Source organism: Chrysochloris asiatica, unplaced genomic scaffold (genome assembly GCF_000296735.1).
Source record: "Chrysochloris asiatica unplaced genomic scaffold, ChrAsi1.0 scaffold00046, whole genome shotgun sequence".
Classification (NCBI taxonomy): Eukaryota; Metazoa; Chordata; class Mammalia; order Afrosoricida; family Chrysochloridae; genus Chrysochloris; species Chrysochloris asiatica.
This window is the reverse complement of record NW_006408564.1, coordinates 20,383,768-20,401,817: the sequence shown is the minus strand read 5'-3', so window position 1 is coordinate 20,401,817 and position 18,050 is coordinate 20,383,768. Positions and strand designations below refer to the sequence as shown.

Genomic DNA, 18,050 nt, shown 5'->3' with positions numbered 1-18,050 from the left:
ATCTTTACAGTGAATATCATTCCAACCCCCTCCACATACAGAATAGACACTGGACAGTGGCTACCCAAAATGTGGGGGCTACAAAGGCAAGAAGTGATTGACTTACAAGCCTTCAAGAGGGAACCTAGATCTAGAGGGTGTGGAGGAAGGTAGAATTTCAACTGAGTAGTATCCAATCTGTCTAGGTGGGGCTGATGAAAGGACTTGCAGATAGGTCTCTTGTGATACAGTAGTGAATAATTGTTATCAGGACTGCTTGTGAGGGTTGGAAATGTAAAGGTAGACATTTTGTAGCAAGGAGGGGAGTGATTAACTTTGCAATCTAGGAGCAGAGGTCCCTGGGACCATCAAGGGACGACAGCAGCGGAGAGCAAGACCCTACCCAGAGAAGCAGTGATGCCAGAGACGGAACAACTGGGGACTTTAGACCCAGAGAGGGAGAGGGGCTGTTTGCTGATGACCAGGGGGCTGGCTTGAAGGGTATACTCTTTGGTTGGTTTATGATGCATGGAGGAGATTGTAACCATGGCAATGAAATGATATATGATAGGATGAATGTATAACTAATGTTCTCCCATATAAACTATCACGTAATTCACAATAAAACATTAAAAAAAAGAAGAAGAAGAAGATGGAAGGAATAACCAGAGTCACTGTTCCCAAAATGAATTGACCAATGTTCAGTCATTTCAAGAGGTACCGTTATGATGAAGAACTGATGGTGTTGAAGAAAGTATTTTAAGCTGCACTGAAGGAATTGGCAAAAGTCAATACTCCAGGAATTGATTATATACAAACTGAAATATTTGAACAAACTGATGTAGTGCTTGAGGCCTCACTTGTCTGTGCCAAGAAATTTGGAGTACAGTTACCTGGCCAACCCAGTGGAAAAGATTCATTTTTGTGCCCATTTCAAAGAAAGTTACTCCAACAGAATACAGAAAACATAAATCAATATCCTTTATATCACATACAAGTAAAATTTTGAAGTTCATTAACAGGTATTTTTAGTCACTTCATGTGAACATGGACATTAGACAGTGAATAAGGAAGACCATAGAAGAATTGACAAATTTCAGTTATGGTGTTGGAGAAGAATATTGAAAGTACAATGGACTTACATAGGAACAAATAAATATATCTTGGAAGATGTAAGGCCAGAGTGCTCCTTAGAAGAACAGATATAAAAGCGTCGTCTCTTCGAACATGTTGTCCTGAGGGATCAGTCCCTGAAGAAGGACATCGTGTTTGAAAAAGTGGATGGTCAGAGAAAAAAAAGGAAGAACTCTGATGAGATGGATCAATGCAGAGGCAATAACAACGAACTCATGCCCGACAACAATTGTGAGGCTGGCACAGGTCTCTTGTGTATAGTGTTGCTGTAGATTGGAACTGAGTCAGTGGCACCTAACGATAATAACAGCATGCTTCCTGATTGCTATAATAGAGATGGATTCCCCAACCATGGTGTTCGTCTCCTGTAATTCAATATAGGTAGTCCACATCATTCCCCATGTACTTGAGAGATCAGGAAGGCTGATGAAAACAGTTGTTCATGCTAGTTGCTGTAATGTGAACAATAAAATATTTTGTATGTGAAAAAAAAAGGTGCCTCCTTTTACTCTTAAGGGTATCTCTGTTTGAATGATAAAGAATATGTTCACCTTATTCTTAGCACAGCCAAAGCAGAGACAAGTCAAAAGGAGGAAATAAATGACAGGGTATGACCATGTCTTAGTGCTTGGAGAAGAACTTCCCAAGTGCTGTCCACTGGCATGCCTTTGCTGAGCTGGATAGGGTGCATGGAAATCCAGAGCCTTTGCCTGCACAGGTGTTGTACCTAGTTTTATGCAACAATAGAAATTGTAAAAGAGAAAGAAATGTGAGCTGCAAAAGACCTAGTCTCATAGAATGCTAATTGAGGAGTCATGATAACTTCATACATAGAAAAGACAAGGCTGGTGGATCAAGGGGAGAATTGGCCAGTTTACCTTCCGCTTCAGGGCTCTCTCTGTCTTGTCACTTTGTCTGTCATTAAGAGGTGGTGGTAGTTACTGTGTTCTGTCAAGTCGGTTCTGACTCATATCAACCCTGTATAGGGTTTCCCAGGCTCATCTTTCTCTCCTGGAGCAGATGGCTGATTTGAACTGGTGATCTTGCAGTTAACAGCCCAGCTCATAACCCACTTTGCTAGAGGGATGGATCCTCATTAAGAGGAAGAAAGTATAACCCAAAAGTTGACGGTTACTGCGCATGCCCTTGTCTTGGAGCTGTGTTAGCCTTGCCATAATCTAAGCCAGCCTCTTCTTAGCAGCTAGACAGATTTGAGAGATTCCCATGCATACAACCACAATGAAGTCCTACATGTTGGAAGCCACTAAACCTTTCTTTGGAGCCTGGGTGGTACAAGTGATTTGTAATCAGCTGTTAACCTTAAGGTTGGTGGTTCAAAATCATTCAGTGGGTCCACAGAAGAAAGGCAAGGCAAACTGATTCCATAAAGATTACAGCCAAGAAAACCTGAGGAGCCATTATACTCTGTGAGACGTGGGGCTGCCATGGGTCAAGGGCTGAGTCAATGGCAAATAACAAAATCAGTCTTCCCTTTTGCTGGCTAGCCATGGTAATGTTCTTTCTGAGAGTAGAGTGAAAGTGGGAGAAAGGAGAGAATTGCTTAAATGCTTCTCTCCTGCTCTGGGGGGCTAGCCCTGCAGTTGGGGTCTTCTTCTGCCTCTATGGTAGATAGATATCATGAAAACTCATACCCAAGAGCAAAATTTCTCTCCTTTTTCAGTGTGGAGATTTTATCAGTGTTGTTAAATAAAGATACTGGTGGGGATGTGCCATGGAGTCAACTCCGACTCATAGCGACCCTTCATAGGGTTTCCGAGGCGATACATCTTTAAAGGAGTAGAAAGCCTTAACTTTCTTCCTCAGAGTAGATTCAAACTACTGACCTTGCAAGCTATCAGCTCAGTTTGTAATCCACTACGCTGCCAGGGATCCTTAAATAAGGACAATTGTTGTTGTTATGTGCGTGGAGTCGGCTCATACTCATAGCGACCCTGTACAGGGTTTCCAAGGCTGTAATTCTTTACAGGGACAGACCCCCTCATCTTTCTCCCGCGGAACAGCTGGTAGTTTCGAACTGCTGACCTTGCGGCTCACAGCCCGATTCGTAACCACTACGCTACCAGAGCTCCTTAAATAAGGACACTAGCAATTTAAATAGCTTTAAAAATGTCATTTTAGAAGGAAAAACGAAATTGTGTAGTTGAGATTTTAAAGCTGCTGTTAGGAAGAGTTTGTTGGTGTTGGTTCCATCCAGATAAGGCTGAGCATCGCATTAGCTACTCTGGTGATAAATTCGTACGTTTATCATTTACATAATGTACTCTAGAAAGTAAGTTACATAGAGTAACTATTTTAAAAGAAATAAAAGCTCCTAAAATCATTCTTCTTTATAGGAAAAGTAGAAAACAGTGTCCATACCTGGGTACTTGATTATTAGTAATTTCTTTTGACAGTCTTCTGACTCATGTGTCCAGACACTGGGTTTGGGGAACTGCTGTTCCAGCCTGCAGAGATTGTCCAGTTATGGGTTTTGAGTCACCAGATCAAGTGCCCTGTTGCACCTTCCCTAGGAAGCTCCCTCTCTATTTTTCCTATGCTTTGAACTTGGTTTCCCTTCTTCATGGGCTTTACAACGCTTCCAGGGAAGGCTTTTAAGAGACTATGGAAATGGTGTGAATAAAATGGTAACATTAGCAAAGAATCTCCAAGGATACAACTATAGTTCTTATTGCCATAGTCTTTAGATGAGTAAAGGCCAAGTGCTGAGTTTGAAGACTTGGCTCATTCTGTGTAATTCATATATCAAACTCAATGAAGGTCCACAGTATTTGACAGTTGAATGTAAAACACTCACATGTTTTTGACATAAGGGATGCAGGCAGATACACAAAAACCTTTGCTGTGGAAAAACTTAGCACTCTAGAGGAAAATTGCTTTCTTAGTCCAAAGATATGCTTGGCTGATGAGAAATCAAGCAACAGTAAAAGTAAAACAAGTGGAACACCAATATATATATATGTATTTATGTATATATATATATAATTTTGTTTTATTTTAAAAGAATTTTTGTCAGTGTTTAGGCTCATAATTCAGGTTGGAAGGTTGGAAGATTTTTAATTATTCATCTGGCTGTCAATGAAGGTAGAAAATAACTATCTTAGAATGAAAATGGGTACATTGAAATAAGTAAGACAGTCTCCAGGAGTCCTGGTGTGGTGCTGGGGGGTTAATGTGCCAGACTGCAAAGCTGTTTGAACTGCAAGGTCAATGGTTCAAACTCACCAGCTGCTCCTTGGAAACCCTATACAGTGTTGTTGGTGTGGTGCTGTGGGCTCATATGTCAGACTGCAAAGTTGTTTGAACTGCAATTTTGGTGGTTCAAGCTCACCAGCTGCTCCTTGGAAATCTTATACAATGTTTCCATGGGTCGGAATCAACTCGACAGCACTTAACAACAACAAAAACAAGAGTGTGTCAAAATTCACAGAATATGTGTGGAATACTGCTGATTGTCTGGAACCTGTTGAGTTACACCAACTGACAATTTTCTTGTTCAAAAAGTATGAGTATAACAAGATAACCAAAATATAAAATAACAGTGCTGATAAGCCAAAAAAAAAAAAAAAAAAGACGTCCTGTGTTTAATAAAAGGCATTGTAGTGGCACTGTGGTGTAAGCACTGGATTCTTAACTGCAAGGTTGGTGTTTCAAATTTACCAGCTGCTCTGCTGGCAGAATGATGTGGCAGTCTGCTTTCATAAAATTCTACAGATTTGCAGTCTTGGAAACCCTAGGTAGTAGTTCTACTGTGTTCTGTAGGGTTGCTACAAGTAAGAACTGACTTAATGGCAGTGGCGTAGAGTGTTTAGTAAGGAAAGTATAGCGTAATGTGAATGTTCTTCCCATACTATTTATAATGTGCAGGAACATAGCGTGGGCATGGGAAATGCCAACTCTGTATTCCCTTGACTTTCCCCCTCTATTTAACAAGCACCCCAACAACACCTATATGTTTCCCATAGATCTCCTGATGTGCATGCATATGTAATGCTTTATAATGTATTTTATGTTGTTGTTGTTGTTAAGTGCCAGTACAGACTCATGTTGTGGGTGTTAGGTGCCATCGAGTCGATTCTGACCCATAGCAACCCTGTATAGGGTTTCCAAGGAGCAGCTGGTGAGCTTGAACCGCTGACCTTGCAGTTCAAATGGCTTTGCAGTCTGGTGCATTAACCCACAGCGCCACACCAGAACTCTCATAGGGTCCCTGTATAGGGTTTCTGAGAATCAGCTAGTGAGTTTCGATCATTGACGTTGCGGGTTCAAATTGACCTTGTGATCGAGAACTTATCCTACAGCACCACACCAGGACTCCATGTATGTTATGTTGTTGTTGTTGTCATTGTCTAGTTTCATCGAGTAGGTTCTGACTCATAAGGACCTTTCTAGGCTTTCTGAGGAGTGCCTGGTGAGTTTTAACCACCAACCTTGTGGTTCAAACTGATCATGTATGTTATAATAGTGGGGGGTGGGGTGGGCTTGTTTTGTTTTCTTACACTCATCATTTTATTGCAATGGTTACAGTCTCTTCCATGCATCATCATTCAACAGTATTTGATTCTATTGCCTCTGGTTGTTTTTGTATACAAAAAAACCCTCAGGAATATGTAATCATTCAAACAACTGAAGGACACATTCTACAAGCCTGCCTCCTGGCTGCCAGTACACAACCTTTCTCTTTCCACGAGTCTGGAGCCCTCATCTGTTCTCTCTATATCCTCATCTCTGTCTCCATCTCTGGTGCACATTCCGCTCATGCTCTTCTCCCTTGATGGTCCTAGGGTTCTCTGTTTCTGGAATATAAGATTAACTGCTCCCCCCCTTTTTGTTACAAAACTTCTACCTTTACAGGTGTGACAATTACAATTAGTAATGATAACAATTACTAACTGTTGACTCATAAGAACCATATCCCCGTCTCCTTTTACCAGATCCATCTAGACAAGACAATAACTATTCAGTGAGGATTCTGTTCTTCCCTGCCCCCACAAACCACACACTCTGAAACTAAACTCCCTCTTGAAAACTTATAAGCCAGTCACTTCGTGCCTTTGTAGCCACCCCCTCCCCCTTCACTTTATTTTTATTAATGCTTTATTTTGAATTATGTGATAGTGTACATGTGAGGACATTATCTTCACATTGATCCATTGTTTATCATTTGCTTGCCATGGTTACATACCCCTCCCTGTATCATCCATCAACCAAAGGGTATACCCCACAAGCCTGTCCCCCGGTCATCAGCACACAACCCCTCTCCTTCTCCCTGGGTCCAAAGTACCCAGCCACTCCATCTCTCCATGTCATTGTTTCTGCCTTCATCTCTGGTGTCACTGCTTCTCTGGGTAGGGTTCCGTTCTCCACTCTTCTCCCTTGATGGTCCCAGGGACCTCCGCTGCTGGACTGCAAAGTTAATCACTCCCCTCCCTTTGCCACAAAATGTCTACCTTTACATTTCCAGTGCTCACAAGCAGTCCTGATAACAATTATTCACTATTATAATACAAGAGACCTATCAGCATCTCCTTTCATCTGCCGCACCTAGACAGATTGGATACTACTCAGTGGAGATTCTACCTTGCTCTACTCCCTCTGGATCTAGGTTCCCTCTTGAAAGCTTGTAAGCCAGTCACTTCTTGACTCTGTAGCACTCCCCCCCCCCACCCCAATTCTAGGTAGTCAATGTCCAAGTTGCCCATCCCTGTCCTCTCCATGTGTGGAGGGGTGGGAATGATCCTTGCTGTGAAGATTTATTCCCTCTTTTGAGCTATTGCATCCATAGATGTAGGTCAAGTTTGTCATATTGTATCAGATTACTCTTTTTTTCCCTCGTCTTTCTTCTTCTAGTTGAACTCTGATCATCCAGGCCTTGAAGCCAGGTCAAATGGGTTTTATCTTGCAAGTATGGTTGTACTTATGCATACGTCCTCTCTTTTTATCAGCTGGATGCTTCACTCTCCACTCTAATCCTCTGTGGCTATGTCACTGACTCTGGGTCCAAGAGTACCCTGGACTTGCCACACTGCTGGCCAACCAGGTCTCCACCCGGGTTCACAGGAGTCTATTGAACGTTATAGGGCTTAGCTCGCAGCTTCATTGCTGTTTTTCCCTCACTTCCCATTATTGCTGACGAACGTGGTCACCAATCACAGCATGTATTCCCATTGAGTCTTAGTGTTAGAAGGGTATAATAATGTTTTATTATGTATTTTACTTGATCTCAAGTAATACATTTATTTTTGTTAGCAAGCGAGTTCAATTTAATTTCTTAGTCTACAAAGTATTTACTTATGAAAAATGCAACAAGTTGTATCAGTTTACAGTATAAGTAGCACTTCTTTTTTTTTTTAATAGGAATGAAATACCCATAACCTATCCCTGATCAATATAATGGTGAATTTTAATCTTTATTTAAGGCATAGGACCAAATGGCAGAAGCGAATTGCTTCACATATGAGGAGCTTTACCTGTTGGAATAGGTACAAGAGAGTAGAAGAAAGTGGAGGGGTTGCTATCAAATGTTCATGCTTATTTCAGAAAACTGTCAGGTGTAAAACAATAAAGAAAAAAAAATATGGGAACAAAAGTAAAGATTTCTTGTAAATGATAAATCTGGATCCGATAATAGTCTTTATATTGCTTTCCTGTTTCCATGGACTGACATGCATTTTTCTACAATAGCTTAATCAGTGTTTAATTCCAACATTTTTCTTCTTCTTTTCTTTTCTTAATTATGAATTAGGTGACGGTTTACAAAGCAGATTAGTTTTCCGTTCACTAATTCATAAAAATGATCTCACGGATTGCAGTCCCCACAATGAGACATCACTAATCCTTCTTCCTTCCTTTGCGTGCGTTCTCCATTCCTTCTTCTCCCCTATGTCATCTGAAATTTGTCCTTTGTTAAATGCCACCTTTTTGATGTCAGTAGTTGATGATTCCAAGGTGTGCATACCTCCCAAGTGTTATTGCTCCCCTTATTGACTTGTGTGTTTTATTGACTGAAAATTGAGCCATGAGGAGTGGAGGGGGAGGGGAGTTCAGTTCCAGACCTGAAAGGTGACAAAGGACCCTCATCTCAGTAGTTCCACCAGAGTCTATCTGACCAGTACACCTGGTCTTTTTTTTTCTTTTCTTTTCCTAATAATTTTTAGTTTTGTTCCACATTTTCCTTGCATGCTATCCAGGATCTTCTTGTGTGATCCCATTTAGAGCAATTGGTATTGGTAGCTGGACTTCATCTACTTCTAGCTTCAAGGTCATGCAGATGGATGTTTCCATGGTCCATTAGTACATTTGGCTAATTATTTCCATGTGTCTTTGGAGTTTATTACTCATCTTTCTTTTGTCCAGGAGAGACCAATAGTTGCACCTTGGATAGCTGCTCAGAAGCTTTTAGTAAATCCAGAATTTTCTTTACAGTTTTGTCAGTTACACTAACATCCCCTTTGTCCTTGAGATTGAAACTTTGCCAATTTGTCAGTAAGCTAGGCCAAGGCTTCTTTAATGTACTTGGACTCCCACCATGAACCAGTCTTGGTGTGGTTCTGTGGGATAATGCACTGGACCAAGAGGTTGGTTTGAACTTCAAGGCTGATGGTTAAGATTCACCAGCCACTCCTCAGAAACCTTATACCAGGACACGAAGAGTCAGAACTGACTTGACAGCATTTAACAGCAACATCAACAACCATGAACTGGAATCAATTCAGCATACAACAATAACTGTTAACCCTGGAGTTCCTTGATGGTTCATGAAAATGCTCACCTCACATTTGGGGGTTCTAGTTCACCCAGAGTAGCCTTGGAAGAAAGGGTTAGTGGTGTACTTCTGAAAAATCAGCATTGAAAATCTTACTGACTTTCTTTTGGCTCGGAGGAGGCATGGGTTCAATTTTCTTTGGTTATCCCGCATCTGGGATTATCTGACACCAGCCGGCTCTACTGTGTCACCAAGTTCAACCACAGTGAGATCAGAGTCATGTGCCTGAGATGCTGCATTGGGGAAGTGGCTACATCTGCTCTGGCCTCCTGGATTTATCTCCAAAAAAGGTTGATGATGACATTGCCAAGGCAACTGGGTGACTGGAAGGGGTTAAGGATTACTGTAAAACTAACCATTCCGAACAGACAGGTCCAGATTGTGATTGTGCCTTCTGCCTCTGCGCTGATCATCAGCGCTTTCAAAGCACCACCCGGAGACACAAAGAAGCAGAAAAATATGAAACACATTGGAGACATTACTTTAGATGAGATTACCAGTATTGCCCGTGAGATGTGACTCTGGCCTTTTGCCACAGAGCTTTCTGGAGCTGTTAAAGATCTCCTGGGCATTGCCACTCCGGGGTGCTCCAACAGTGATAGCAGCTGCCCTTAAATTATCATAGAGGACATCAATAGTGGTTTGTGGAATGCCCAGCTGGTTAAGAGCTACAAAAGAAAACTTTTCGTAAAGGACCGATTCGTAACAAATAAACAAAAAAGAAAACCCTGTGAAGCATTCTGATGTACATGGAGTTGCTGTAAATCAGAGTATAGTCATTAGCAACTGGATTAGTTTATCCATCTGTCATCATTGGATGCTTTAGTGCCTGTGGAAGCCTCTTTCTGAAATCTTTTTGCGTCCACCTTGCTGGCATGCTCTTGTTGTGACCTTGGGTGTTTTTCTTTCCAAAGTTCATCTGACCTCTGTTGCAAACAATAAGCACCCGATAAATGTCACAAACATTTCTTCCTCACATTGTTTAGCTTAGTGTCAACTCTAAAGATCTTATTAGGACTTCTATAATAATGTTAATCATATACGAGTGCACGATCCTAGTTAATCTTATGCTCTCCTGAAATATGTATCTCTTTCTTACCATGTGTCTTCCCCCATGACATTTTAAGTTTATTAATGGACCTCTGTAGCTCATAATAAAGTAGCAAGTACATGGGTCACATTGGATAACTAATGGTTGAAATAAATTAAATACATCTGGCAAATTCACTTTGAATCTCTCATTAGTAATGAAGTCTGGTGTGTTTGTCTTTGAGGAGCAAACTGGGATGTGTCATTTTGTATTGTCGTACACAGCATTGTCCCTCCTGAAAAACACTTGGTTTTGTGTGATCCATTGACAAACTCAAAGGATGGTGTGACCATCTGTTTTCTTTAGCTCCTCAGGAAAGAACAAAAGGATTGGGCTGTGAGCTGAGAATACGAAGAGGGATAGATAAAAGAAGGATTATTTTCATTGTTTTAGGTTGTGTAACAATCGCTAGTTTATCCAAGAACTCTACTTTTTCCTTCCCAGAGTCTTAATAAAAAGAACTATCTCCTTGGACAAAAATGTTGGGCATAGCCTTTCCTAGATGGCTTTTCTGGGATGATTTCAGTTCTCTTTGTTTGTTTGTTTGTTTTCTCCTTCTAGGTTTTTCTTTTCTTTTTCCCTTTTACTTATATAAGTAATTCATAGTTATTTTTAAAATGTGAAATCTTAGAAATTTATAAGAAAGGAAAATATGAAAGCCCTTCTCCTGTTTCTTTCCCTAGAACTAACCACTGTTAACGGTTTGATGTATGTCTTTTCATGCTTTTTTTACGTAAAAGGAAAGAAGTGTGTGTGTGTGTGTGTGTGTGTGTGTGTGTGCGCACAAGCCATGACTTTTATTAAAGTAGTGTTATAATTTCTACTTTGTAAATTAGTTTGTATCTTACATTGTCATCGTGTGTAATTGTATAAGTCTTATACTTTGTAATTACTATGTAGAATTTTCTCTGAATGGATACACAATAGTTTTGTAACTATAGTCATACAGATGTACGTTTGGATTGTTTCACACTTTTACTGTTAAAAATAATACTACAGACATTCTTGTGCTTTACTAACAACTTGCCAAGAATATGTAGTCAATTTCTTGAAATTCTTTTACATTGTATGCTGAGACAACTATGTTGTCTTCTCCTTTGAAGTCTTGATATGCAGAGGTTATTAATGTTTAAGGTCATCAAACTAAGTGAATATTGAGGACTGCTTTAATTTCCTGTGAAAATCTATTAAGTTGTCCCATTTCTACTCTAGCATTTTTCAGCTCAGCCATATTCCTTTCTAGTACTAGAACCATCTTGTATCAAAGATACTTGTTCTCTGTTTTGTTATTGTTGTTGTTTTATTTGGTTATGTTTGTAGTTCACCTTATGCAGATGCAATTTAGAAGTTGGAGGTGTGTATGATGCTCTGGAGTTCCTGGTTGGTGCAAATGGTTAATGTGTGTGGCTAACTAAAAAGTGAGTGTATAGAGTCTACTCTGAAGCACTTTGGTAGAAAAGCTTGGTGGTGTACTTTTGAACACAGTTCTCCTCTGATACATACGAATCATTACAAGTCAGGATCAACTTTGATGTTGTTGTTGTTATATGTTGTGGAGTTGGTTCCTACTCGTAGCGACCCTGTAGAGGGTTTCCAAGGCTGGAAATCTTTACGGGAGCAGAAAGCCTCATTTTTTGTCCCGTGAAACAGTTGGTAGTTTCAAACTGCTGACCCTGAGGTTAGCGTTAGCAGCCCGATTTGTAACCACTACATTACCAGAGCTACAAAACAAAAATCAAAATTTAAAAAAAATGGTTGCCTTCAAAGTTGATCCTGACTCATGATAATCCCATATGAATCTGAGTAGAAATATATTCCATAGTTTTTTCAGTACTGATTTGTGGCAGCACACAAAGCTGATTTGAACCCCAAGGTCACTGGTTCAAATCCACCAGCTGCTCCTAGGAAACCTTATACAGGATCTGTATGAGTCTGAACCAACTCTACTGCACTTAACGAAAACAACAACCATTGTAATGGAGTCCTAGTCTGTTGCTGTAGGATAAGCACTCAATTGGCAAGGTCAGTTTGAACTGCAAGGTCAGTGGTTCAAACTCAAGAACCCTATACAGGGTCACCCACTATGAATCAGAAACTACTTGAGGGCACATGACAACAACACCACTATTGTAATGAGAGTACAATGACTCCATAAGATAAGCGCTGAACTTTGAACTACAAGATCCAAGGTTTGAGTCCTCCAACCACTCTGTGGGAGAAAGATGAGGCTTTCTGCTCCCTAAAAGATTTAAAGCCTTGGGAAACCCTGTTCAGGGCCTCTATTAGTCTGAGTCAACTGTTTGTCACTTAACAACAACCACTGGAATGAACTGCCTTCACAGATTTTATCTTGTGTGCTTCTTGAATTGTATGATTAAGCGCTACTTGGTCACTGGGAACTTTTTATTTTTAACATACTGTTAAATTTAATGTGCTACCATGTTTTGTAGGAGCTCACTTGAGTTTCTCTTTGTGTTATTTTTTTACAAGTCATTTAATAAGCAACTTTTATGTATGTTCTTTAAGGAGCTCTGGTAGCGTAGTGGTTACGAATCGAGCTGTGCACCGCAAGGTCAGCAGTTCAAAACTACCAGCGGTTCCGCGGGAGAAAGATGAGGCATTCTGCTCCCATAAAGATTTACAGCCTCGGAAACCCTGTGCAAGGTCGCTATGAGTCGGAACCGACTCCACGGCACTTAACAACAACAATGTATGTTCTTTAATATACTACTACTAAGAAACCTCTTAAGTAGTAATTTTCCTCACACTTCTCCACCCATCTTTTGAAATGGCTGTTCACACATTGACAGAAACTACTTTCAGATTTATGACTACAACTCTTCTAATTGGTTTAGTTTAAGAAAACGTCTTCAACTTTTCTTGAAGTTTAGAGGCCACAGGCATTCTGTTCTTAAGGTTCATATGCTGCTATTTGAAAATTGTACTCCGAACTCCAAACATGTGGAGTTTTCATCCGTCCTTCTCTCACACATGTAAATGAACATCGTAATTTTGTTTTTATTTAGCCTTGTGAATCTCAGTGCCCACACACTGTGATTGTGACCAAAGACATATTGGAAGATTTGTTAGGGAGATCAGACAGCATCAGGCTCTCACCTCTGATTTTGGATTCTTTTATCTTGTGAGATACAGTAGAGCCAGCTGCTTGAATACTTGGGTTGTGCAGCCCTAAAATATCAATGGAACTCTTCCTGCTTCTCTCTATCACAAACCAGGAGCAAAATCAAATTGGGAATGCACTTGGCAGTGTCTGCAGGAAGTTAGAAGTTTATTTATTAACACTAAATGCATCTGTTGAGCTGCACTGACGAGATTAATCCTCAATTTTAATATTTGATTTCCAGCTGATTAATCACGTGAAGCTTTTGTAGTATAACAAATTTGGACTACTGATGTGACTGGGAGGCATTCCAGGAGCTGAAATATATAGCAGGTTGTGTGGTTGGCTCCAGGAGTCTGCGTACAAATGCCCTGATGTAAGGCATTTCCCCATTTTGGATTCTTTTATACTAATAAAAATAGAATTTTTTTTTTTCTAACTTGAATACATAAGCTTTTAGAACTACAGGTGAAATAGGAAATGTCTATTCACAATGTTTATTATTTGAGTATTATATGAGGGAAGTCAAAAAGTATTACTAGGATTCCAGTTCATGCACTCAGAGGAGTTTATTACAATCACAACCTGTTTAAACAGGTGTCTGTTGTCGCTGATTGACTACAGACAAGTTCTCTCAGTGATGGAGGTGTGTTAGTCACGTGACTTCCAAAGGGCTCTGCTCAGCCGGTTAAATTCAAGGCAGAGAGGTCAATTCAGTGGACACAGAAGATCACAGAGGCCATCTGACTTAAATTAAAAACTGCATTGGTGAGAAAAGTCCTGGAAACTTATGATGAGACATAGAATGCACCTGCTTATTCTTTGATGGTAGCAAGGGCTGACCTGAAGGAATTTCTTTGGGAAATCTCACCTCATCCATCCTACAGCCCCATATCTCACCCCTTCAAACTTCTTTTTAGTCCCCAAATTCAAAGAACGTTTAAAGGAACACTCTTTGAGTCCCTCAAGAATGCCCAAACTTCCATTTTGACATGGTGTTAAATCAAAGAGCACAGGATGCCTTGGGGGGAAGGGTTGTGGTAGTGGTGGTGTGCTGTGGAGTTGGTTCCAACTCATAGTGACCTTGCACAGGGTTTCCCAGGCCGTAAATCTTTATGGGAGCAGAAAGCCTCCTCTTTCTCCGGCGGAACAGCTGGTAGTTTTGAACTGCTGACTTTGAGGTTAGCAGCTCGGCTTGTAACCAGCTACGCTGCCAGAGCTCCTTTGGGGGAAAGGTTAGAGAGATGGACACACTGACTTCAGAAATGCATAGGCCTAGATGGAAGAGATGTCAAGAAGCAGTCACTTTACATTTTGATATTTTTGTTAGTAAAGGATTCTATCATTTTGTAGCAATATTTTTTTACTTACCGTTATGTTGTTATTGTTGTTATTAAATGCCATTGAGTTGGTTCTGAGTCATGGCAACCCTGTATACAGCTAGTGGGTTTGAACTGCCAAGCTTGTGGTTCAAACCAACTTTGTAGACCAGTGCTTATCCTACAGCACCAGGCCAGAACTCCATACCCTTGTGTATTACCAAAAAAAAAAATATATATATATAGATACCTTTTTTGCATACTCACATTCTTTCTTTTTTAAAAAATATTTTATTGTGAATTATGTGATAGTTTACATGGGAGAACATTAGTTTTACATTCATCCTATCATATATCGTTTCATTACCATGGTTACAATCCCCTTCATGCATCATCAGCCAACCAAAAGGTATACCCTGCAAGTCTGCCCCAGTCGTCATCACACAGCCCCTCTCCCTTTCTGGGTCTAGAGTCCCCAGCCGCTCCATCTCTCTACGTCATCGTCTCTGCCTCCATCTCAGGCATCACTGCTTCTCTGGGTAGGGTCCTGCTCTCTGCTCTTATCCCTTGATATGGTCCCAGGGACCTCCGCTCCTAAACTGCAAAGTTAATCACTCCCCTCCTTGCTACAAAACATCTACCTTTACATTTCCAATCCTCACAAGCAGTCCTGATAACAATTATGCACTATTGTATCACCAGAGACCTATCTGCGTTCTTATAGGAATGTGTATCAGGGCTCACCAGTAGAAAAAGATCCAAATGTTCATTGTTTAATAGAGCCCTGGAGCTAAGAGCACCCATAGAGGGTCCACCCAAAACCTTTATCCAAGATAAGGAAATGGAGGCTCAGCAAGAGCACATAGCAGGCCACAGAAGGGGTAAGCTTGAGTATACTTGTTCTCATACTGGGCAAGCATATGTCTAGAGGTTGTCCATGAATGCATATGCTGTATGAAACCAGGATGTGTTATACTGAAATGAATCATCAATTTGATGTAAATATTAGGAAGCAGTGGAACAATAGATTTTCTTAAACATTTGTACATAAATACTGACTTGGTTTGCTCTGACGTGTAGCACAAATTTCATATGAAATTTTAAGATAAAATATGAGAGGTCAGCAGTTTTAAGCTTTATCTCTAGATTGCTAGTGGTACTTCATTCACTATCTGGTGACGTAAGGAGTACATTAGGAGAAATGTTTAAGAACATTTTCACTACATATAGAACAGTATAAAGATTCTCCACTGTACATAAAACTTCAATTAAGGAACTTGAATGCATGTGAACAAGGAAATGTATACTCCAGAGCAAAAGTGTGGCAACTCTGCCTTTGACCAATAGATGGCGGAAGTGGTCATTTGTGGGATGCTCTTTTGGTTTGGTTTTGGGTTTTTTTGGAACAAAGATTCTTTAACATTCATCTCTGAAGAACCTACTCAGCATTTAAATTGAGAAACCAAAATAAAAGTGAGCAATTTATTATCCTTGGTCATTGCCTGATGGCCTCATTTAAGATGAACTGATTTGCACTCTCCATATTCTATCCTCACTGAGAAATGATTACAGGCATGCCCTGGGAATATTGCGGGTTTGGTTTCAGACCACCAAAATAAAGCAAATATCTCATAAAGTGATTCACATGAATATTTTTGTTTCCTGGTACATACAAATGTTGACACTGCACTCGAATGTGCACTAGAATGTATGCAGTAGAATTATGAAAAAAGTATGAAATACTGTGGGAATTACCAAAATGTGACAAAAAGACATAAAATGTCTGCTGGAAAAATGGCATCAATAGACTTGCTCAATGAAGGGTGGCCACAAATTTTCCAATTAGTAAAAAGGTACAATTTGTAAAATACAATCAAAGGAAGCGCAATAAGATAAGATGGGCCTGCAATTTCTTTACCACCAAGGAGCTCTGGTAGCATAGTGGTTACGAATCGGGCTGCAAACCGCAAGGTCTGCAGTTCGAAACTACCAGTTGCACCGCGGGAGAAAGATGAGGCGATCTGCTCCCGTAAAGATTTACAGCCTCGGAAACCCTGTTCAGGGTCACTATGGGTCGAAACCGACTGGACGGCACTTAGCAACAACAATAATGCTGGAAAGAGCTTATGTCTGATAGAGTGTGCTTTGAGATCAGTTTCTGGTCAATTGATTTGGTGGCACCTGATATTTCTTGACAGAACCCTGGTGGCATAGTGTTTTGGTGCTCCTGCTAATCTAAAGTTCAGCGGTTTACACTCACCAGAGGGAGAAAGCTGAGACAATCTGCTTCTGTAAGATGTTACAGCTTCAGAAAAACTCTGGGCACAGTTCTATCCTGTCCTACTGGATCACGATGAGTCAGACTTGACTTGTTCCATTTTCCCCATGAACTGTTTGAAGCCCCCTTCTATTTCTATTAAAGGAGTCTGTCTGTGGTCTGATTCCTCACAGTTGTAAGCGTGGAATTGTGCAAAATTTCCCCTTTTGGAGCTTTGAATCATTTCGTGCAGTATGGGAGGCGAGGATGTCTGGGACTGAAGCTCTGGTTAGCTAGGAGATTTCTCCCAGCATTGGACTATTAGCTGTGGGAAAGTCTGACATGTCATTTGGCTCTGCCCACTCCATTTGTTAATTGAGGCACACAGAGGACAAGAAACTTTCCAGCGATGGCATAACTAATTGGTTGCATACAACGGCACTATTAGATTCTCCCAGACTGTTCCTCTAGAAATTCTGATTTCTCTATCACTGGTAGAGCCAGGTATATGCAGTTTTAATCTTACTTTTTAAAAAATCTCTCCCAGGTACTTCTAATATTTAGCAAGGGTTAGGGTTACTCAGGAGTCCTGGTGTGGCACAGTGGGCTACTGCGTCAGGCTGCAAAGTCATTTAAACTTCAAGGTCGGTGGTTCAAGCTCACCAGCTGCTCCTTGGAAACCCATACAGGGTCGCTATGGGTTGGAATCGACTTGACGGCACTTCACAACAACAACAAAAGGGTTACTCAATGGGATGCTAACCACAAAGTCAGCAGTTTCAATCCAGTTCAAATCTGGCCAATCCATGGGAGAAAAATAAAACTTTCTCCTCCCGCAAAGATTACAGCCTTGGAATCTGTATACAGGGTTTATAGGATCAGAACCAACTCCACAGTGCTGAACAACAGAAACAATGTAGATGCAGAAAAACAGGAACTGTAGAGGGCTATACACAAAACCACATTCACATTTTTCAATTCAATATAATAAATCAAAAGACTTGTATTAAATACCTTGAGGGTGCCAAATCGCTTGTTGTCGCTGTCTATTTTGGAAGCTATTTATTTACTGTTTTCAGCTTTGTCCCATCCTGTTGTATCATCACTAAAAGTCATGCAGTGTGATGATAATGAATCATAACACCTAATGCTTATTGAAAATGTATTATGTGCCATGCATTCTTCTTGGCACATTAAATGGCTGCATTTAATTATTCCTCCCCAAAACCCTGCAAGGCATCTCGTTAATGTCTCTGTTTTAATGAAGGGAAAACTGAGTTTAGAGAGATATGAAGTAACTTGCCCAGGGGCACAGAACTAGTAAATGGTGGAGCTTAGTTTCCACCTGGTTTGTCACTGGATTAATA

At 40.5% G+C, this 18,050-nt stretch overlaps 1 protein-coding gene and 1 pseudogene across 6 annotated transcripts in view; both read left to right on the top strand.

The window, feature by feature from the left end:
* MAGI1 (membrane associated guanylate kinase, WW and PDZ domain containing 1) overlaps positions 1-18,050 on the top strand; it is a 900,270-nt gene that overhangs the window by 463,426 nt on the left and 418,794 nt on the right. The gene's annotated exons all lie outside the window — the stretch shown is intronic.
* LOC102816330 lies at positions 2,353-9,561 on the top strand (annotated as a pseudogene).